Genomic DNA, 24,151 nt, shown 5'->3' on the forward strand with positions numbered 1-24,151 from the left:
ATTGCACGGGTGGGGGGGGGGGGAGTTACAGAGGCCCAGGTTCTACAACTTCTCAGTCAGGATATTGGGAATTATGGATTTAAATGCTGAGCTATAGTCGATGAACAGCATCCTGACGTAGGTGTTTGTGTTGTCCAGGTGGTCTAAAGCCGTGTGGAGAGCCATTGAGATTGCATTTGCCATTGCCCTATTGTGGCGATAGGCAAATTGTAATGGGTCCAGGTCCTACTTGAGGCAGGAGTTCAGTCTAGTCATGACCAACCTCTGAAAGTATTTCATCACTGTCGATGTGAGTGCTACCGGGCGATAGTCATTAAGGCAGCCCACATTGTTCTACTTAGGCACTGGTATAATTGTTGCCTTTTTGAAGCAAGTGGAACTTCCTCCTGAAAAAGGCATGGGCCAGATTAAAGTGGCTCCACGACACAACCCTATCCACCATAGCACCTCATAACTCACCACACAAAATTCCACAACCTTATCTCTCCTAGCCCCACATATCCATCCAGCAGTCCTACCCTCAAACCTAATCATAAGGTTCAACGGGGTACACACCCCCACTAACCCTAGGCACACTCCGATTAACCCTGACCACACCCCCACGAACCCACAGACACTACACTATCCTACCCGCCAGAGCGCCACATCCTCACCACACAAAACTCCACAACCTTATCACTCCCACCCCACATGGACATCTGCCAGTCCTACCCTGAAACCTAATACTAAGGTCCAAGGGGGCACAGACCTCCACTAACCCTTGGCACACCCCGATTAACCCTGACCACGCCCCCACAAATCTGATGGCTTGTGTAAGGAGGTGCAAAATGCAATAAAATGTTTCTGTACCTACCTACAGGAAAGATGTAAATAAAGTTGAAAGAGTACAGAGAAAATTTACAAGGATGTTGCCAGGACTGGAGTACCTGCGATATAAGGAAAGATTGAATAGGCTGAGACTTTATTGCTTGGAACATAGAAGACTGAGGGGATATTCCATAGAGGTATACAAAATTATGAAGGGTATAGACAGGATAAATGCAAGCAGGCTATTTCCACTGAGATTGGGTGGGACTACAACTAGAGTTCAAAGTTCAAAGTAATTTTATTATTAGAGTACATACAGTATATGTCACCACATACAGTCCTGAAATTCTTTCTCCTGTGGGCATATTCAGCAAATCTATAGAATAGTAATTGTAAACAGGATGAATGAAAGATCAAGTGGAACAAACTGTGCAAATGTAAATGTAAATAAATAGCATAGATAACAAGAACATGAAATAATAAGATAAGAGTCCTTAAAGTGAGATAATTGGTTGTGGGAACACCTCAACAGGTGGATGTAGTTATCCCCTTTTGTTCAGGAGCCTGATGGTTGAGGGGTAGTAATTGTTCTTGAACCTGGTGGTATAAGTCCTGAGGCTCTTGTACCTTCTACCTGATGACAGCAGTGACAAAAGAGCATGGCCTGGGTGGTGGGGATCTTTGATGATGGATGCTGCTTTTCTACAACAACGTTTCATGTAGATGTGCTCAATGGTTGGGAGGACTTTACCTGTGATGTACTGGGCCAAATCCATTACTTTTTGTAGGATTTCCCATTCAAAGGCATTGGTGCTCCCATACCTTGCCGTGATGCATCCAGTCAATACACTCTCCACTACATATTCATCGAGGTTTGTCGAAGTTTTTGATGTCATACCGAATCTCTACAACCTCCTAAGGAAGTTGAGGCACTGGCGTGCTTTCTTTGCAATTACATTTAATTAACCAATTTCCCCTGGGATCAATAAAGTATGACTATGACTATGACTATATGATTTGTCCAGGACAAGTCCTCTGAGATACTAACACCAATGAATTTTATGTTACTGACCCTTTCCACCTCTGATCCCCTGATGAGGACTGGCTCATGGACCTCATTTTCCTCTCTTCTGAAGTCTACAATCAATTCCTTGTTCTTGCTGATATTGAGTAAGAGATGGTTGTTGTAACACCACTCAGCCAAATTTTCAGTTTCCCTCCTGTGTACTGATTCGTCATGGGTCAAGAGTGAAATGTGAAAAGTTTAAGGGAAACATGAGGGGAAACTTTTTCACTCAGACGGTTGTGAGAGTGTGGAATGAGCTGCCAGTGCAAGTGGTGCATGTGAGCTGGATTTCAATGTTTAAGAGAAATTTGGATAGTTACATAGATAGGAGGGGTATGGAGGGCTATGGTCTGGGTACAAATCGATGGGACTAGTCATTTTAAATGGGTCAACATGGAAAAGATGGGCCAAGCTGTACTTTTCTATGACCCTATGACTTTAAACATTGTATGACACTCACTGAATCTCCTCCACCTCACTTGCAGAAAGTTTTGCATAGCCAGTGCTGGCAGCATCAAACTACAATTTCAGTGGCTTGTCCCCATCCCCCTTACCCTGGCAATACAAGTGGAGCTATCATTAGAGAGTGTGTCATCAGTGACAGCGCAGAGACCAGATATAGTCGTTGTTATATTCCTACTTAATCTCACTCACTTTCCACTTCTTTATCACCCCAAACAATAGGTACAACAAAACCAAATTTCGTGACCACAAAGAGTGGCAGCTGATTATTGCATAAGACCTTAAGACAGAAGAGCAGAATTAAGCCATTTAGCCCATCAAGTCTGCTCTGTCAATCTGTCATGACTGATTTAATAACTCTCTCAAACCCATTCTACTGCCTTCTCCCCATAACCTTTGACACCTGAATGGAATTCCAGTGATTATTATGGCACTGCAGATTTATTATGTTTCTGTTAGCATAATATTATGGTGACTATATGGAAGACATTCTCTCTTTGGCTATTTGTTAGCATATTAATTGAGAGATTGATTTTCCACATTTTAATGGTGTTAAAACCGCACCTAAATGTTTAATTTTTTTTATTTGTGAGATTCTGAGAATAGCATGGTTACCCTGTGTAATATTGTGTAACTTTTAGAGCATACCATGTTATCTATCTATGACAAGATCTAGACAGCTACCAGCATTTAAAGAGGTTTACACATTACTCAGGGCACTCTTCCAGTTCCACTCTTCAAAATGAAAACAAAGTGATAGAAGAAGTAATGGATAGTAGACCCTGGAGGGTTAAAGGGACAAATAAAAAGGTGGAAAAGCGCATTTGCAGGTCCGCATTCATCGTAAAATGGGCCACAGAGGCCTCCACAGGCCCACAGCCAGGTGCTTTCGGCAGAAGAATTTTTCTGAATTGTATTCCATGCTCTGCATTCTTGGCAAACCTACTTTTGCAGTTTAGATCAACTAAAGGATATCATTCACAGGATAAAAGGATTCCTTCCAGCATCCTAAGCAATACTGTTACATCAACCACAGTAATCAAAGCAGATCAAATTTATTGTTATTAAATCATTGCCTTGTTTTTCTTAATCAAGTTTTTTCTTTACCCACATAATAAGAGTAAACCTAGCAATTATCAGCCTGTGAGTTTGACGTCAGTGGTGGGTAAATTGATGGAAAGTATTCTTAGAGATGGTATATATAATTATCTGGATTGACAGGGTCTGATTAGGAACAGTCAACCTGGATTTATGTGTGAAAGGTTATGTTTGACAAAACTTATTGACTTTTTTGAAGAGATTACTAGGAAAGTTGACGAGGGTAAAGTGGTGGATGTTGTCTATATGGACTTCAGTAAGGCCTTTGACAAGGTTCCACACGGAGGATTAGTTAGGAAGGTTCAATCATTAGGTATTAATATTGAAGTAGTAAATTGGATTCAGCAGTGGCTGGATGGGAGACGCCAGAGAGTAGTGGTGGATAACTGTTTGTCAGATTGGAGGTCGGTGACTAGTGGTGTGCCTCAGGGATCTGTACTGGGTCCAATGTTGTTTGTCATATACATTAATGATCTGGATGATGGGGTAGTAAATTGGATTAGTAAGTATGCAGATGATACTAAGATAGGTGGCGTTGTGGATAATGAAGTAGGTTTTCAAAGCTTGCAGAGAGATTTAGGCCAGTTAGAAGAGTGGGCTGAAAGATGGCAGATGGAGTTTGATACTGATAAATATGAGGTGATACATTTTGGTAGGACTAATCAAAATAGGACATACATGGTAAATGGTAGGGCACTGAAGAATGCAGTAGAACAGAGGGATCTAGGAATAATGGTGCATAGTTCCCTGAAGGTGGAATCTCATGTGGATAGGGTGGTGAAGAAAGATTTTTGTGTGCTGGCCTTTATAAATCAGAGCATTGAGTATAGGAGTTGGGACGTAATGTTGAAATTGTACAAGGCATTGGTGAGGCCAAAATTGGAGTATTGTGTACAGTTCTGGTCACCGAATTATAGGAAAGATGTCAATAAAATAGAGAGAGTACAGAGAAGATTTGCTAGAATGTTACCTGGGTTTCATCACCTAAGTTACAGAGAAGGGTTGAACAAGTTGGGTCTTTATTCTTTGGCATATAGAAGGTTATGAGGGGGATAGATAGAGTTGACGTGGATAGGCTTTTTCCATTGAGAGTGGGGGAGATTCAAACAAGAGGACATGAGTTGAGAGTTAAAGGGCAAAAGTTTAGGGGTAACATGAGGGGGGACTTCTTAACTCAGAGAATGGTAGCTGTGTGGAACGAGCTTCCAGGAGAAGTGGTTGAGGCAGGTTCGATGTTGTCGTTTACAGTTAAATTGGACAGCTAGATGGACAGGAAATGAATGGAGGATTATGGGCTGAATGCAGGTCGGTGGGACTAGGTGAGAGTAAGAGTTTGGCACTAGAAGGGTCGAGATGGCCTGTTTCTGTGCTGTAATAGTTATATGGTTAATAGCAGAGATACTGTATATGCTTCAGCGTAATTTGCTAGTAGTGCAGGATGCTAAGGCAGGGCATATGATAAACTCTATAAAGGGCAAAACTTGTTTATATTTCTTTCTGTGGTAGCATCTGCAGATCAGAATGGTGGTTTCAAATCACATTTCAGAGAGAAAATGTAACCCAGGCTGACATTTCGAAGCAGCACAAGGGAAGAGCTGCACTGACAGAGGTGGCAATTTTCAGTTGAGGTGTTAAATTAAATCTCTCCTCTTAGACAGGCATAAAAACTTCCACGACACCACTTCAAAGAGGAATAGGAGTGTTCGAGCTGCTCTTTGCCTCTCAATCAACAAAACTGCAAACAGATTATCTGGTCATTATCTCACTGATGACTGTGAAATCATATAGATTCTAAATTTGTTGGTATGCTTTCAACGTCAAACTTCACTACTCTTTATAAAACATTACCATTGGCTTATAAGTGCTTTCAAATCTTCTGGGTATATAAAAAGTTTTTATTCCTGATAATTTCTTCTCTCTGTAGATCACTTGGGCACTTAAGGATAGGCAATAAATGCTGTCTCGTTAATGACACTCACATACAGGAACAATAATCCCTTTCTTACCGAATTGGCACAGGAGAGTACCAAAATCTGAGAACAATTTTTTTCATAGGTGGTGTTTTGTTGGCTTGGTAGTTTCAACTTTGTTAATCTGCAATTAGAAGGGAAAGATCTCTTCTGGCACTGTAAGCAGAATCTGTCAATTTTTGGTCCCTTATGTCATAAGGTAAGAAGAAGATAGCTGATCTGTAGAAAGCTGTCAAAGTAAAGCAGCAATGTTGTTTCCAATACTACAGGGCACCAAACTCTCTTGGAAGAAGCAAGGTTTCCAGCTGAAATCTCAGTTAATTCAGCAGTAGTTCAAATATTGGCATAACCATATAGCAACAGCAATTTTTAATCACTATAATCCGTTAGAAAGTACATTTCTCCAAATAGTTCAGGAAAAGGGAAATAAAGGTTAGGGCTGGATAAAAATGCAAAACTGGATCTGTGAAGTAAAATAAAATAAACAAATATTACAATTTGACCTTAAGTCACATGTTATCAGACTGAGATCAACCATCAGAATTTATTTATGGCTGTATTATATTCCCACTCAAGTGTCTCTATTTTTCTTATCCCTTTGTAAATTCATTTGCATTTAAATGATTAGGAATAATTACAATAAGCTGAGTGCTGTGGAGTTTGAAATTAGTTATTGGCTATGTACAACGGTGTCATTAATAATATCATTTTGAAGATCTTTGGTGACTCAAAATTTATTCAAATTAAATTCTGTCAACGCTCGTGTTCGAGAATTATGTGACTATTAGTGTTAACACAAGGGGAAAATAAAGTCATTTACATTGCTATTATGTCCTTACTGAACTTGCTGTTCAAGGATAGGAGAGTTTTCCCCCATATATAGATTGGTAAAGTTATGAAACATGCATAGAATTATTAATATGTTCTTTAGGGTCCTGAAACAATTGAAGTCCCTGTTACATTATAAATCCAACAATTTATTGGCAATCCACAGAAATTCAAAAGAGAATGCTGCATTTGTAATTTAAGATTGAGTAGAATATCTTAAATCAATTGTTTTTTACCCAATTAATTGACACACATTTATCGGTGAGTAATGCCTGGCCTGGGAAGGAGCATCCATGAAGATGGAAAGTTATTGGAATCTAAATCCTGCAAAAATGTATTTGTCTCTCTTTAGGTTTTGGGGCAAAGTATGACCAAGTTACAGTTTCAGATTCAGATTCAGATGTATTTATTACGTGTACTTGAAATACACAGTGAAATGTGTGTTTGCATTAACAAGTAACATACCCAAGGATGTCCGAGGGCAGCCGTGAGTATTGCCATACATTGTAGCACCAAGATAGTATGCTCACAATGCTTGGAAGAGCAACACAGAAAACAAAAAAACGGGTGTCTAAACAACAACAGCAAAACAAGCCCTGTTCCTCCCTCACAAACAAGAGAAAATTTGCAGATGCCGGAAATCCCCCTGAAAGATCGACACTACTCTTTTTCCTCGATGATGCCTGGCCTGTTGAGCTCCTCCAGCATTTTGTGTGTGTTCGCTGTCCCTCCTTTCCACCCACCCATGCACATACACAGTCCCCTAATCAGACAGGCCTGAGCTCTATTGGACTGGTGGATTTGCAGATATTGGGTCTTTGACTTCTGCAGCAGACTTTCACAGACTCAGAGCTCTGGCTATTGGGCCTCGACTTTTGAAATTTCATTGACCTCTGGGCTTCGACCTAGACCACTGATCGGTCTTCAGACTTTAATCTTCCTTATCGACCCAGGACTCACAGATAATATCTAGTGAAGATTCCGTATAAGAACCTAAAATCCAGGTCTTGAGCTTCAGACTCACTGCTAAAGGGGCCCTGAACATTTGGCCTTGACTCCTGGTCTGGCAGTTCGTGTGCCTAGGTGGTCACCAGCCCAAATTCCTCTGGCCCATATTCTTCCTTCACAGAAGCTGCTAACCCTGTTGTGGCTCCACCTTTTTTTTTTGCCCCAATTCCTTGCCATTTATAATTGTAGCATAATTTCTTGTCTTTATTGGGAGCACAGTTTCTAGTAAGGAGGAAATTTTGTATACTAATCCAAAAAAGTTCAAAGTTCAAAGTCAAATTTATTATTGGAGTACATACATATCACCACATACAGCCCTGAGATTCTTTTTCCTGTCGGCATACTTGGCAAATCTATAAAACAGTAACTGCAAACAGGATCAATGAGCAACAAACTGTGCAAACGCAGATATAAATAAATAGCAATGAATAATGAGTACAATAGAACAAGTTAAAAAGTCCTTAAAGTGAGACCATTGATTGTGGGAACACCAGAAATAGAATGGTTGTAGTTGTCCCCTTTCATTCAAGAACCTGATGGCTGAGGGGTAGTAATATTCTTGCACCTGGTGGTGTGAGTCCTGAGGTACTTGTACCTTCTACCTGATGGCAGCAGTGACAAAAGAGCATGGCCTGGGTGGTGAGGATCTTTGATGATGGATGCTGCTTTTCTACACCAACATTTCACGTAGATGTGCTCAACGGTTGGTGGGGGGGGTGGGATTTACCCTTGATGTACTGGGCTGAGTTCACAAGCTTTTGTAGGATTATCCACTCAAAGGCATTGGTGTTCCATGCTATCATGCACCGTGCTATAGAAAGTCAATACACTTTCCACCAGACAACTACAGAAGTTTGTCAAAGTTTTTGATGACATGCCGAATTTCTGTAGAGTCCTGGGGAATTAACGGTGCTGCCGCACCTTCTTTGCAGTTATGTGTATGTGTATATATATGTGTATATATATATATATATATACACACATATATATATATACACACATACATATATGTATATATATATATATATATATATATATATATATATATATATATGATGTGTACAGGACAGGTTCTCTGAGATAGTGACACCCCAGGAATTTAAAGTTACTGACCCTCTCCACCTCTGATCCTGTGATGAGTACTGGCTCATGGACCTCTAGTTCCCTCTCCTGAAGTCTATAATTAGTCCCTTGATCTTCCCAATAAAACATTCAGGGTGATTAAGAGCAGCCATTATGAACATTTGCAAATTTCTAATGATCAATGATTTCTGAAATCAAATCTTTTGAGTAAGGACAAAACCTCTATAGATGCACAGTGGTGAGTATCCTAACTAGTTGCTGCTTGGCCTTATATGGAAATACCAATGCCAGGAATGGAAAGAGGCCACTGAAAGTGACAGATAACAGCTCACCCCATCGTAGCCAAAGCCTTCCCCGCGATTGAGTACATTTATGTGGAATGTTGCCACAAGAAAGCAGCACTCATCATCAAAGAGTCCCACCGTGCAGTCCATACCCTCTCCTCTCTACTACAAACAGGCAGGAGATACAGAAGCCATAGGTCCTACCCACCAGCTTCAGGAACAGTTATTACCCTATAGTAGCAGGTCAGGGGCTGGGTGTCCTGTGGGAAGTGAGCTATCTCATGATACTGCAAGACCTTCAGGGTACAAATCAGCAGCATGATGAAATACTCTCTCTTGTCAAAGTTCAACGTTCAAATTTATTATCAGATTATGTTTACAATATACAACGTTGAGACTGATATTCTCGCAGGCAGCCACAATACAAAGAAACGCAATAGAACCCATGAAAAGCCACACACAGCAATGACTGACAAATATCCAATGTGCACAAGAAGGCGAGTTGTGCAGATAGTTTAATAATACATAGAATATGAGCTTCAGAGTCCTGAAAGTGAGCCCACAGCTGTGGACTGAGGCGAATTAAGTCAGTCCAGGAGTCTGATGGCAGCAGGGCAGCAGTCTGCAGTCTGGATAACTGGAGCTCCTGTATTCTTAAGCAGACCAACACCAATCAGAGCAAAGCTTGATGTTTATACATCCAAACCTGACACATCATTCTGTTCACTACTGATGCATAGTGCCTGCAGTATGCACCGACTACAACATGGCCTGCAGTTACTCATCCTGACTACTCCAACAGCAACACCCAAACCTGCGAAGGACAAGGTGTGCAGATGCATGACAATGTGAATGAATCTAGGATTACCCTCAGTCACATACTATCTAGATGTGCAAATAGATTACCAGGTTTTCACTGCCTTTGGGCCTAATTCCTAGAACTCCCTACGACAGCACAGTTGGAGTACCTTAACGAGGAGGGCTGCATTGATCAAGTGGATGGCTCACCATGACTTTCTCAAGGCAATCAGGGAAGAGGAATAAATACTGGCTTTTTCAGCAATCCCAGGACTTGGAACAATGAATGAATACAAATAACGGACCAAGGGATTATTTATGTATATTTAAGAATTTTAACTTTGTTCCTATTTGAAAAGAACTGCAAAACACTGACAGAGAATATATCACTTATGATAAAACTGCTCAAGTTTATTTAATTAAAACTAGAATCTCATAGCGTTATGCATTTATTTTCCGTTAACTGAAATGTCAGTAGTAAAAACCTGGATTCCAAGGTAAGTTCAACGCCTGGTGTCTGGTTAGCTATAGAAATTACGTTTGGGAAGAAATGGTATCCAAAGAGATGCTGTCTCCGAAATTCAGCTATCTTACTTGTGTTCTACAGGAGAATGGACAATAAAAAGTACCAACTTCGTGTAATCATGACTGTTGTTTGCTTAGGTTAATATTTTACACTCAAAGGTTTCACCTGGCATTTAGATTTTGAAATTCTGATGGGACTTAAGACCCCAAGCTAATTGTCTAAATCTATCTCACTGATGCAAAGTTCCTCAGCAATATGATGATGCAAAGAATGGCTTCTTTAAATTTAAGCCGAAGGAACAAAATATAAAATGTAATAAAAAAAATCCCTGCAGAGTTACCAAGGACAGATGCGTGCCAAATAACAGAAATGACTAATGTTCTATTTATAGTAGAAAAAAAAGAGATTTCATAAATCCTGAAATTCCAGCTGCATTTTTCAGCTTTGGAATGCTCTGGAATTAAAAACACCAGCTTCTGGTAAATCTGCTTCCAATGCTCAAGTGAATTTCTTCCAATTGGACACTCAGCCTGAATATCCATCTTTCCTGTTTCAATAACTAATGAATATAAAGATGAGAGCAGAAGTCACTAAAACCCAGCTTTTTATTTTTGCATATTTATCTACAGTTTCATAAAGGATTCAGAGGAAAGGTGATTTACAGAGATATGCAGTGTATTCCTTTGCTCTATTAGAATATCAGCTGTACAGATCAAGGATCTAGGTTTGATCCCCAGTTTGTGTTGAGGAAACTAATATCAGGAAGACAATATGGATCTTGTGATTGATCTTTGTACTGTGAGGAAGGTAGCAGCAAACTAACTTGGTTTCCCAAATCTGATTGGCTTTTGGAACTTTGAACTATGTGTGCCTTGTAGGCAACACCAACAATCAGCTTCGCTTTGGTGTGGCTGTGATAAATCTTTTCTTTTCGTTTAATTGAAAGTTTTATAAATGTGTCATCTACCATGTATGTGTATATTCATACGTATATTGAAAAAGGAAAGTCATTACTAACTCGAGCTTCTTTTGTAAGTACAATCTCATAATTCAGTTTATGTTTAATGGGTAGGCTCAAGCATGAGGAAGGTCAAGAGGGTAAAGTACTAGGAGGCATGGAATAATAAATCACTGGAATGGAGGAGACTATTTTCAGAAACATTAGGACAATGTGAATAGAAATGAATGTTTGTTATTCTATTATCTATTTGCAACATCTGAGTTAGAACTGAAATTGATTCAGAATTATAAAGCATATTTGTAACCTAGTTTACCTGGTGGGAAGCTGATGGAATCAGATTCTTCAGATTTTGTTTCCTTTTCAACTTGCTTCAGAATTTTTACCTTCCATTTAAATCTCCTTTTCCTGCCCCCGATACTCTTATTTCTCAAATAATGATGTAATACATTTAAGTATGTCACACTTTAACTTCTGTGGGCATAGAACATTTGAGTTAAAATTTTTACACAGTTTCTCTGAAAATCATGCTGTTGCTTTGGTCAAAAAATCCCTGAGGAATCCCTGAGAAATGGGATAAATGAATCAGAATCAGAATCAGGTTTATTAACTCTGTCTTATATGATGTGAAATACATTGTTTTGCAGCAGCAAGGCAGTGCAAAGACAATAATTTACAATAAATTACAATATAAATGTAAATATTGCAAAAAAGGAATAATGAAGCAGTGCTCGAGGAAACGCCCGGTACTAGAAGTGCCCATTGACACTAGTCCATCGATATCTGGATAGAGGTTCATTTTTTTGTGCACTCCTCTGACCTCTGGAGAGGAAAACCTTGACTTTTATTCTCTTTGTAATGTATATTTTGAACTGATTCTCCCATCAGGGGAAGAAACCCTCTACAAGTGTCTGTTTTCTAATTTTCATGATTTGAAATTCTCTTTTCTGGTGAAAAAAATATATATTTAATTTAAAGGCAACAAGATAAGACATTTGTGGGACTTATGATAACTGATTATTGTACTATTGTACTGAGAGAGAGGTATCTGCATGTCTAAAACTGGATTTTGTCATTCTGGCTGATTGTACAGTATTTGCACCTCTGCTAGATGTTACAATGAATAAAGTTGGCAAGGTCAGCATGTGAAAATCATTAGAACAGTTTTCCCGTGCATGTTCTTGGATGTAAGCAGTCCAATTAGCAAGAGAAAGAGTGTTTAAACATAAAATAATCTTCTGCAGCAGTAAATAAGTAAAGTCAGCGATGGACAGTAGTCTAGATGTAGGAAGATTGCTGCCTTTGACGTAGAAGCCCTGGATTATTTCCAATGTAGAAGAATGTCCTTATTTATAACTAATAGAAAACTTTCATGTTCCCTATTATAGAACAGACATGCAGGAAATTACAGATTATGTCAACAATTCTTCTATTTTCTAAGACCAGGAGGCAAGAAGTGGAAAAGTTGAACTGGCAAAGGAGAAACATAATTTGCAATTTTAAATTAATATATTGACTAGCTTGCACAATGAGTCATAGCTTGAGGCAGCATCAATAAAGGAACACATGGAAGAACAAATACAACCTTCAGATCTTCCATAAACTAAGATCCATGGCACTCAGGTCATCTCTAGATGTCTCACACAGACCACGGCATCTTCACTGATAAACTTAGTTCTCCCTCCCGAATCCTGCACAATAAGATGGCTGACGCATGTTATTTTATGCATGTGAGGTTTTGGATAAAACTTTAATGCTGCAAACAGATATTAGGAATTCAAGTGTGCACTTCTCAAACCCTACCCCCACCAAATGTATTAAGACCGTCAGACAATAAGAATTAGGCCATTCAGCCCATCAAGTCTGCTCTACCATTTCATTATGGCTGATACCAGATCCTACTCAACACCATACACCTGCCTCTTTGACATATCCTTAGATGAACAGACCTATCAGGAAACTATCAATTTCTGCTTTATATATAGGCGTGGACTTGGCCTCCACCGCAGTCTGTGGCAGAGCATTCCACAGATTCACTACTCTCTGGCTAAAAAAAAAAAATTCCTCCTTATCACTGTTCTAAAAGATTGCCCCTCAATTCTGAGGTTGTGCCTTCTAGTTCTGGACACTCCACTATAGGAAACATCCTCTCCACATCCACCTTATCTAGTCCTTTCAACATTCGGTAGGTTTCAATGAGAACCTCCTGTGTTCCGGTAAGTACAGGCCCAAAGCTGCCAAACACTCCTCATATGTTAACCCCTTCATTCCCAGAATCATGCTTGTGAACCTCCTCTGGAGTATCTCCAGTGATGATACTTCCTTTCTGAGATATAGGGCCCTAAACTGTTGAAAATACTCCAAGTGCAGCCTGACTAGCTCTCATAATTGCTCAACATTATCTCCTTGCTTTCATATGAGGGGTGGTTGATAAGTTCATGACCTAAGGTAGAAGGAGTCAATTTTAGAAAACCTAGCACATTTATTTTTCAACATAGTCACCTCCTACATGTACACACTTAGTCCAGCGGTCGTGGAGCATACGGATCCCTTCTTTGTAGAAGTGGTCCACAGCAGGGGTGATTAATAAGTTCGTGGCCTAAGGTAGGAGATGAGTTATGAGTTCAAACTTTCTGCATTTTCACTCAAAGAGTTGAACTGCATGTGCATGTGACGAGAGCGTCTTGGACCTCCAGGTGGTCCACAGCAGGGGTGATTGATAAGTTCGTGGCCTAAGGTAGGAGATGAGTTATTAACTTCAAACTTTCTGCATTTTCACTCAAAGAGTTGAACTGCACGTGCATGTGACGAGAGCGTCTTGGAACTCCAGGTGGTCCACAGCAGGGGTGATTGATAAGTTTGTGGCCTAAGGTAGAAGGAGATGAGTTATACAGCTCTCATTACATGCACGTGCAGTTCAACTCTTTGAGTGAAAATGTAGGAAGTTTGAAGTTAATAACTCATCTTCTTCTACCTTAGGCCATGAACTTATCAATCACCCCTGCTGTGGACCACTTCTGGAGGTCCAAGACAATGACTTCTACAAGGAAGGGATCCGTATGCTCCATGACCGCTGGACTAAGTGTGTAAATGTAGGAAAAATAAATGTGTCTAGGCTTTCTAAAATTGATGCCCTCTACCTTAGGCCACGAACTTATCAATCACCCCGGTATTGTATTCAGCTTGAAATAAATGCCAACATTGTATTTCCTGTCTTTACCACAGACTCAGCCTGTAAATTAACCTTCTGAGAGTCTTGCATGAGGACTCAAAAGTCCCTCTGTACCTTTGGTGTTTGAACCTTCTCCCTATTTAGCTAGTAGTCCTCGTTACAGTATTGTTCCTTTTACCATAATGCATTATCATGCTTTTCACAACACTATTTCATCTGCCAGTTTTCTGCCTATTCTTCCGATTTTTCCAAGTCCTGCTGCAATCACATTGCTTCCTCAGCAATACCTGCCCCTCCATCTATCTTCATATTATCCACAAATGTTGCCACAAAGCCATCAATTCCATTATCTAAATCATTGACGAACAGTGTGAAAAGTAGCGGTCCCAACACTATTCCCTAAGGAACATCACTAGTCACTGGCAACCAACCAGAAAAGGTCCCCTTTATACCCACTCACTGCCTCCTGCCTGTCAGCCATTCCTCAATCCATTCCAGTATCTTTCCTGTAACGCCATAAGATTTTATCTTGTTAAGTAGCCACATGTGTGGCACCTCATCAAATGCCTTCTGAAAATCCAAGTAAATCACATCCATTGTCTCTCCTTTCTTCACCCTGCTGGTGACTTCCTCGAAGAACTCAAGCAGATTTCCCTTTACAGAAACAATGCTGACTTTGACTTATTTTATCATTAGTCAAACAATATATTGTTTGCAAGTATTCCAACAGTTTCCATGCAAACACACTGTAATTTCTTTCCCTTCATATAGAGATTCCCTGACATAAGACTGTATCTGTAGCGCGAGATTAGGTGTCATCAAACATGGCAATTCTGGAGGGGACACACTGCGAAGCATGTAGCACAGGTGAAAGGAGTACATGGAGATAACAGTGAAGAAACAAGGGCCCTGCCCCAGCCCCAGGCTGAGGAATTCTTCACTTGTTGGAGTTGTCAATAGAAAAGGGTTTAGAAATGAATAGTTCCACCTTATGCAGAGAACATTGAGAGCATTTTGCCTAATATGACCCAAGCCCGACAGATGAAATAAAAGAAATGGGGAAGGAATTGCATCAATGTAACATTTCACTACTTCGGAATTTTCTGTCAACTTCAATGGTAATTTTTTGAAATGTGGTTATGTGTTGTACTGGAAAACACTGCAATCGTTTTCATGTGGCCACGTCCATGAAAATGGGGAACTGTAGTGTACATGTGATGTTGATTAAGAGATGGATGTTGGCTGGAGATCGGCTCCTGTTCTATTTTGAATCATGTCATGCATTTACTTTTATCTCCACATGAGGTTTGCCAGAATATTCCATTTAACTTATTATCCAAAAGATGAAACATTTGATAGTTCAGTTCTCATTTATTAATGTAATGAGCCTACATTATAAAACATCTGATAGTGCAAAAATTTAATGGAATTGGCACCTTCACAGCCATAGTTAGAGCAAATGTTTGGCTATGGTTGGATTTGACAAGAAAATGTAACCTATTGGACTACATCTCTTGTAAAAAAAAAATGATGAAAATTAATATTTGCTTAGGTATCACTGGAAGTCTGCTTAACATAGGAGCAGGATTTGGCCAGTTGGCCCATTGAGCCTGCTCCGCTATTCAATCTGGCCATGGACTCATCTCCATCTACCTGCCATTTCCCCATAACCCTTAATTCCCCTGTGTGGTGCGTGGCCACCTGGTTAGGGTGTTGGGCTCATGATCTGAAGGTTATGGGTTCGAGTCTCGGCCAAGGCAGCATGTTGTGTCTTTGGGCAAGGCACTTAACCACACACTGTTCCAGTCCACCCAGCTGAAAATGGGTACTGGCAAAATGCTGGGGGTTAACCTCGCGATAGACTGGGATCCTATCCAGGGGGGATGCGACATGTTGCATTCTTTTCAAGGCGGTTAGCCCACCTTTGGTCCCCACCTGGCTCCCCGTAGCTGTTTGCATGCGACAGGGGCCACACCATGGGCAACGGCTTCGACAAGCTGGCAAAACCAGGTGAGGGTAGCCGACGGGTCTCAAACCCTCGGTGAGATAGGGAGTTGTCTATCCCAGCACGTGAAGACAGACTCCGGCAGATTGAGCGGACGAGACCAATGGAAGGTCCAAGAAGGTGGTCTCTGCAAGTGTTGTGGAACGTGTAGAGCAGGACAAGACACAGAAGACATCCTGGTCATCCACTGTGCCTAGTCCCATCTCCAGTCATCTCGACTCTTGTCTTGCCACTGGATCCAGATGGGAATTGGGAAGATAGAGTGAGGTAGATGCTGCGCAACTCTCCCTCACTTAAATCCAAATCATGCGCTAGTCTCGACACCATCATCGTCATAATGGTGTTGGGGTCTTCATTGATGACGACGATGGACGAACAACATCTGGGTGGGGGGGGGCGGTAATGAACACAGTACTCTCAGTCACTTCATGCCACAGAAACTGGCATAAGCACCAGTCTGATGGGCCATAAGGCTCGGGACAGACTTTAACTTTAACTTAATTCCCCTAGTATGCAAAAATCTCTCCAATCTTGTCTTAAATATATTTACTGAGGTAGCCTCCACTGTTTCATTGGGCAGAGAATTCCACATATTCCCCACTCTCTGGGAAAAGCAGTTCCTCCTCTTGTCTGTCCTGAATTTACTCCGCAGAATCTTGAGGCTATATCCCCTAATTCTAGTCTCACCTACCAGTGGAAACAACTTTCCTTCCTCTATTTTATCTATCCCTTTCATAATTTTATATGTTTCTACAAGATCATTATACTTGGTTCTAACAGAAGTTACAAACACAGTGGAGGCATTAGTAAACTGGATGAATATATAATGTCCAACTGAACCACAAAGGTTAATCAGTGTGGAAGTATGTACTCCCCGAGGAATACATGGGTACTCCCCGGGTTCTTCCATTTCCTCCCACAGTCAAAAGACGTACCAAGTAGGTTATTTGCTCACAGTAGATTGTCCAATGACTGGATTAGGGTTAAATCAGGGATGTTGGAGGTTGCTAGGCAACGTGGCTCAAAGGGCCAGAAGGGCCCATTCTGCGTGGCATCTGTAAATAGATGAATAAATAATAAGCTGGGAAATGGGATGAACTATGAATAGTGATCTCTCGTGGCTGCTCTTCACTACACGGTCTTAAGGAAGACACTTAAGTAGGCAAGGCATGGAAGGATACTCCTAAAGCATTTGGAACATGTTAATGTAGATGGGTAAAACAGTTGGTGTGGATTTGTGGAGTTGAAGTGCTCAGTCCTGGGCTAGATTTGAGATTCATGAACTGAAACAAGCCCATTATTTAGCATGAAATTCTCTTAAATTAAAATAGCAAGTTCTTGTTGCAATCAAGAGGAAACACTTTCATGGTCCTGTAGATCCCACAGAAAAGATCTCGTGGTATTTCGCATCATCCTTGCAAATAAATTGAAAAATAAAACAGGCATCTTATAAGTTTACCCTTGTAGGAAGAAGGAAGAAGGTGAGAATTTTGCCAGCCAGGAAGATTACCTTGATCGAATTCTACACTGTTATCAGTACCATTTCAGAATAAAGAATCCCAAACCTTTTCCAATCAATCTAACTATGACCTTCCCATTTATTTAAATATCATTCAAACCAATTGTAATGAACACAGAAAATGATAAAAATAACTGACACACTAGGCTGCCTTTGAAAGTAAAACGAAGCTAACATTATAGGTCAAAGGCATTAAATTAGAACTGGCCGGTTCTGGTATTGGTGGGGGGGGGAGCAGTAGGGAGCGGGTGCTATTGCACAGAATCAGAATAAGTTGCAGAGTGTTGTGAACTCAGTCACCTCCATCATGGGCACTAGCCTCCACAGTATCCAAGACATCTCCAAGGCGGCATCCATCATTAAGGACCCCCATCACCCAGGTTGTGCCTTGTTCTTATTGCTACAATCAGGAAAGAGGTACAGAAACTTGAAGGCACATACTCAGTGATTCAGGAACAGCTTCTTTCCCACTGCTATCCGTTTGCTGACTGGACATTGAACCCATGAACACTACCTCACTGCTTCTTTATTTATATTTTTGCATCATTTATTTAATTTAACAATTTAATATATATATATATACTTTCTGTAATTCACATTTTTTTCTATGATCATGTATTGTTTTGTACTGAAAAGACAAAAAAATTTCACTACATATGGCAGTGATATTGAACCTGATCCTGATGCTGGTTCCAACTCTAAAACAGCTAATTATCTGAAATTGTTCAATGTTGAGTCTTGAGAGCTGTAACATAATTGGTTATTCCTTGAGGTTACGCTGAGCTTCATTGGAATAGTATAAAAGCCCGAAGATGGAGGTGAGAGTGGAACTAAAGTAATAAGCAATTGAAAACTGAAGAATAAGTTTGCAAAGTGAAAGCAGATGTTCTGCCATGCAGTCGTCTATCCTAGTTTTGGTTTGTCTTGTACAGAGTAGACCACTTTGTGAGAGAGAATGCAACAAACTAAGATGGAAGAAATACAAATGAATCACTGCTTCTCTTGGATGTATTGTTCGGATCTCTGGTTGGTGTCGCATTTCTAGAAGTTGCATGGAAAATTGCTGTTAGAGGGTGATTGTGTACTACAGGCGACGTCAGGGTGAACCAAGGAGCTAGAGAGGGAATGGTGCCCTTTCCCTCATCTCCAATTTCCCTTTAACCAGGGTCGACAAACTTTTCTCAAATGCATACATTACACTGTGTACTGTGTTTGATTTCCTGTACTTTTTTGCTGTCTCTCTCTCCTCCCATTCATAACCAGGTCAGGTTTCCCCTTGTTCTCAGATTCCACTCCAAGAACCTCCACATTTGGGGGATCATTCTCCAGAATTTCTTCCACCTTCAATGTGATGCAATCAGCAGATGCGTTGTCCCCACCCCTTCCCTTTCACCATTTGAAACCATCCTTTCTACTACTACCAGGTTCAGTCTTCCAGTGCCATCTAAACCCACCCCATTCTGCTCCTCATGGCATTTTCCTCACAACTACAGGAGAGGTAACACCTGGCCTTTGACTTCATCCTTTTTCCCAATGCAAGGGAACCAAGTATCCATTGCAGGTGAAACACTAATTCACTTCTACTTCTGAGTTAGTGTAAATCATCTGGAGCTCACAGTGCACTCTCACCTACAATGGAATAACAAAACTGAAATTGGGTGACTACTTTGCAGGAAAAACTTATTCAGTTCTCAGTGGTGACCTTTAGCTTCCAGTTGTTTGTCACTTTAATTCTCTGGTCCGATGTTGGGCTGCAGACCAGCAAGCACGAGGGCTGGTGACCCCCATCCCCCAGGTCAGTGATTCATCATCATGTTCTGAGAGCAGATTTCCATGTGGGCAGAAGGCATGAGTGACAGTAACACAACAGGTACGTGAGTCGGTGAGGCTGGAATTCGAGGCCTAGTGCTTGGGGTCCCAGCATCGGCAAATCTGGAGTTTGAGAGCTAGTGTTCATTGTTGGTGAGGATGGAATTCTATGCCTGGAGTTCAGGGTCCTCATTCATTGACGTTGGTGAGTCCTCAGATGACACTGAAAGTCAATCAGAAGTCTGGAAGTTGAGGCCTGATGGTCAGAGGAAGCCCTGGATATGCAAGTTTCTGTGTGTTTGCTGGGGAAATCACAGGCCCAATGTCTGTGAACTCCTGAGCCCGCTGGGGACGGCCTTTCCTGGGGTTGGAAGACTGTGTATGTGCTTGAGTGGTGAGGTGGGAGTGTGGAACAGGTTGTTTTGCTGCTATTGTGTTGTTCAGCTGAGCATTATGAGAATGCTATCTTGGCGCTGGAATGGGTGGCAACATTTGTGGGCTGCCCCAAGCATACTGTTAACTTGTGCAGGTTGTTAACACAAACAAAGCATTTCACTGCCATACATCGATATACATGCGATGGGGTAAATGAATCGGAATATAAATCTGTTCAACATCCACTTTGAGCTATCCATCTGTGACTAATACAGCTTCGCACCTCTCTCAGCTAGCACCATCATTATCTATGATTCAGTCTCTCTTGTCTTTCAGTACCTTGGATAAATGTTATCAATCAGTGAGCAACATGAAAAATAGACTCTCGGAATATTTACCTCATTTTGGTTCTTGGCTAATTATAATGCACAAATTGCTTTTGTGTTTTCTATGACAATATCGGACTGGTTTTGACTTTGGGTAGTCTAGATGGTACAAAAGTCATGATAATTTTACTCAGAAGTTGGCAAAGGCTTCACATTACTCGAAACTTGGTAAGGATTTTGAATTATTGATTGAAAATGTGGGGAGGGGTGGTGCTGGACAGATGAAGGAAACAGACAGGTATAAAAAGGGAGTTAAATAGCTGAGGAAGGGAAGGGAAGGCAATGCTTCATGGGGCAAACAAGGAGGTTTGGGGGAATGGCATACAGTCTTGGAGGAATCAGGAAGGACAAGGCCACAAAGTAATCTGTCAATCAGAAAACATAATTTTTGAATTCAAGAAGCCTAGGGATAGAGGAATGAAATGATAACTTGAAGACAGTAATCTTAGGTGGATAAGACACAGCCCAGGAAAGCATACTGCAGTGGGATTAGGCATAAAAAGGGATGTTTTGCCATTTTTACAGGTACTTTGGGAATTACATTTTTCTGCTCAAGCTAGAAAGCTGATGCCTTGGTCATATCCAGTAATGAAATATCTACCAGTGCATCACTTTAACATGAAATGGTCCTTTAATTTATTTTCATTCTCTATTAAAATAGATTTAAACACAGTATGGTTCCATTTTCTTCTGAACCAGAATGATTGGATTTCTACTACAGTTCAAAATAAATTAAGCTGGCCATTGCTGAATAGACATCTCCAATATCTTCTGAAATGCAGAAGAATTCTGGCAGTGCTTCTGATGTCTGCTGAAATCAATAGGCAATGAACGTCATCCAGCTACTGCATTCCGATAATGCCACTTGCACAGGGCTGCCATGCCTCACCCTCTGAATTTCATTGCAGGAAATTAAAGCCTGCACCCTCATTTGAACTATATTACATTTTCTACTTCTGGAGATATTTTCTTTGTATTGGCTTGTCACAAAGTAAATAATCAAGAATTTGCTGCATTTGGAATTAAGTAAAACAGTAAGATCACTGAGAACTGATATCTATTTTTGCACTTAGGCACATGAATGACAGCAGAAATGGAGGTCTGTATGGGAGGAAAGAGGTAGATTGATCTTACAGTAGACTAAAGGATCAAGACAACATCGTAGTCTGAAGGACCTGTACTGTGCAATAATGTTCTTTGTTCCATAATATGATTGAAATTGAACTTTACGGAAATGTGCTTGAAGTAGAGACGTAGAGTCATCGATAGGTACAGCACAGAAGCAGGCCCTTTGGCCCATCTAGTCTGTGCTGAGCCATTTAAACTGCCTACTCCCATTGACCTGCACTAGGTCCGTAGCCTTCCATACCCCTACCGTCCATGTACCTATCCAAACATCTATTATAGTCATACTTTATTGATCCCGGGGGAAATTGGTTTTCGCTACAGTTGCACCATAATAATTATATAGTAATCTGTAAATTATGCCAGGAAATAAGTCCAGGACTAGCCTATTGGCTCAGGGTGTCTGACTCTCCAAGGGAGGAGTTGTAAAGTTTGATGGCCACAGGCGGGAATGACTTCATATCACGCTCTGTGTTGCATCTCGGTGGAATGAGTCTCTGGCTGAATGTACCCCTGTGGTTGAAATCAAGCTCGCATGGCACCACTTGCACTGGCAGCTCGTTCCGCACTCTCACCACCCTATGAGTGAGGAAGTTTCCCTTCATGTTCCCCTTAAACTTCTCACTGTTCACCCTTTAACCCACGATCTATGTTTCTATGACCTGTATTGCAGATTTTAATTGCTGCACAGTTAGTTAACATAAAATAAGCAGATATATGAAAAATAGATGGAATTTCTCTTCCAAAATATGTTGAAGTGTAATTTTCCATACTGCTTACCCAAAAGTTTTGACTGGAATCTCCTCCCTATTTTATGACAAGGCTGAAGTGCACTCAGTTGCCTTTTCTTCAATTAGAATTTCTCTTTGTACCATATACTCACGTGACATGACAAATGTCTAGCTGAGGATCTCTATTTTGAAGTGCGTGGTTGAAGTAGCTGAAATAGGAAATATGCCCTGGTGCAGATGCTAGAAGTCGTTTTGATTCTGGTCTGTCAGTTATCCTGGACATTCATATTGGGAGGTTGGAAAGAAGAAGAGTTGGGAGCAATTAATCAGTGATAGTAATAAGCAATATTTTCCTTAAGCAATGTTACTTTAATAAAATAGAGAACATTTTGTATGTGTCAAAAACTACAGAAGCATTTTGAATTTTGCTAACAAAAAATATTTCTATTCTCAGATTCCAGGTATTTCCCTGAACTATTTTGAAATATGACGATTTGCATATCTAAGAAGCAAATGTATTCAGGAAACCCTGTATCCTTTCTAAGAATGTTATTTATTTCTCGGACTTAAACAAAATTATATGGGGGCATCTTACATGATCGAATAGCCCTCACTGAGTATTAGTCATGTCCAAAACTATGAAAGCAAGCTGAAGCTGATGAGAAGACATCATCAAAGAAAAACACGACTAACTTTGATTTAATGAGTCCTCTTGCCTCTAACATGTCATGAATTCAAATTGATTAGAATTTGTTCTCTGTGTTATGTAAGCTCTTGAGATTTTCTTGGTAGGCACTTTTTTGTTGACAGCAGTTAAGTCAGGGTTATGTATAATCAGATAATTGCAGAATGATACAGCGCAGAAATGTGAGAAGGTTTGGAGGTATTCAAGGCAGAATTAAAAACAGCTTTCTAAGCACAACAGCTTCATACAGCAACTGCCTTGTGGCAGGACCTGTGTCTGAGAGCAAGGAACAAACCGAAGTTTGGCTGATTTAAGCACGGCCAGGTTGAAAAGGTCAGGGTGTCGGGGCTGGAGGCGAGGGACAGCTTGCTGCTCCACGAGTCTTACTCGCCTCTACGCTGAACGGAGACATCGGCAACGAATGGGCTCCTGGACTGGCTGCACTGATGGACAGGCTTTATGGCTGTGGACTCACTTTGGTGAACTTCAGTTCTGAGTGTTATTTGTTTGCTTTCCATTGCTTGCACAATTCATTCTTTTTCCCACACATTATGGGTTTTATCAGTCTTTTTTAATGGGTTTCTTTGTTTTTGTGGCTGCTATAAGAAGATGAATTTCAAGGTTGTATGTAGCATACATAATTAGAGAGCAAATGCATTTGAACCGTGACTGCAAGAAACTGCAGAGACTTGTGAAGCAAGCTCAGCACATCTCGAAAACCAATCTCCTTGCTTGGACTCTGTCTGTAATTCTTGCTACCTCAGTAAAGCAGCCAGTATAATCAAAGACCCCAGCCACCCTGAACGTATTTCTCTCCTCTCCCATCAGGTAGAAGATACAGAAGCCTGCCAGCACATACCATCAGGCTCAAGGACAGCTTCTATACCACTGTTGTTAGACTCTTCGAATGGACTTCATGTATGATAAGATGGACTCGACCTCACAATCAACTTTGTTATGATCTTGCACTTTATTATTTACCTGCACTGCACTATTTCAGTAGCTTTTAAACTTTATTCTGTGTTGTTACTGTTTTAACAGATTCATTTTAAAGTTGAAATCATTTTAATACAGCTGTTATAGTCTTGATGATTTCTTATTATTTGTTGATTTCTATTGTGCTAAAGATGTCAACACTGGTGGGTGTGGGTATTAATTTCCTGTACCACACACTAATTTGCATATCAATTTGATTCTTATAACTGCTTGCTGTTTCTGTAAGAATAACCACATCAGCATGAATGCCTTTTACTGCAAAGGATGCTGGGAAAGGTGCAGCGCAATACTTACAATTGAGGAAGTGCCCTGTCTGTAGGATTCTGCTTTACTTTCACTGACTAGACTTGGCTTGTGTCACTGAAAATTGGACAACTTACTGTATATCTCCAAGTTACCGGTCCATTATCAGCCAAGTCATTCTTGAATGTTGACTACATCTTAGTTTTAGGGGGTATTT

The 24,151-nt window shown here is 40.6% G+C and overlaps 1 long non-coding RNA gene across 2 annotated transcripts in view; it reads left to right on the forward strand.

Moving 5' to 3' along the window:
- Positions 1–23,768, forward strand: part of LOC140195152 (uncharacterized) — a 69,697-nt gene extending 45,929 nt beyond the window's left edge. For both annotated transcript variants that reach the window (XR_011885374.1, XR_011885375.1), the window contains one exon: positions 23,524–23,768. This is a non-coding gene — a long non-coding RNA (uncharacterized lncRNA). The remainder of the gene's footprint in view (positions 1–23,523) is intronic.
- Positions 23,769–24,151: the final 383 nt, after the last annotated feature.

Source organism: Mobula birostris, chromosome 3, assembly GCF_030028105.1.
Source record: "Mobula birostris isolate sMobBir1 chromosome 3, sMobBir1.hap1, whole genome shotgun sequence".
NCBI classification, from domain to species: domain Eukaryota; kingdom Metazoa; phylum Chordata; class Chondrichthyes; order Myliobatiformes; family Myliobatidae; genus Mobula; species Mobula birostris.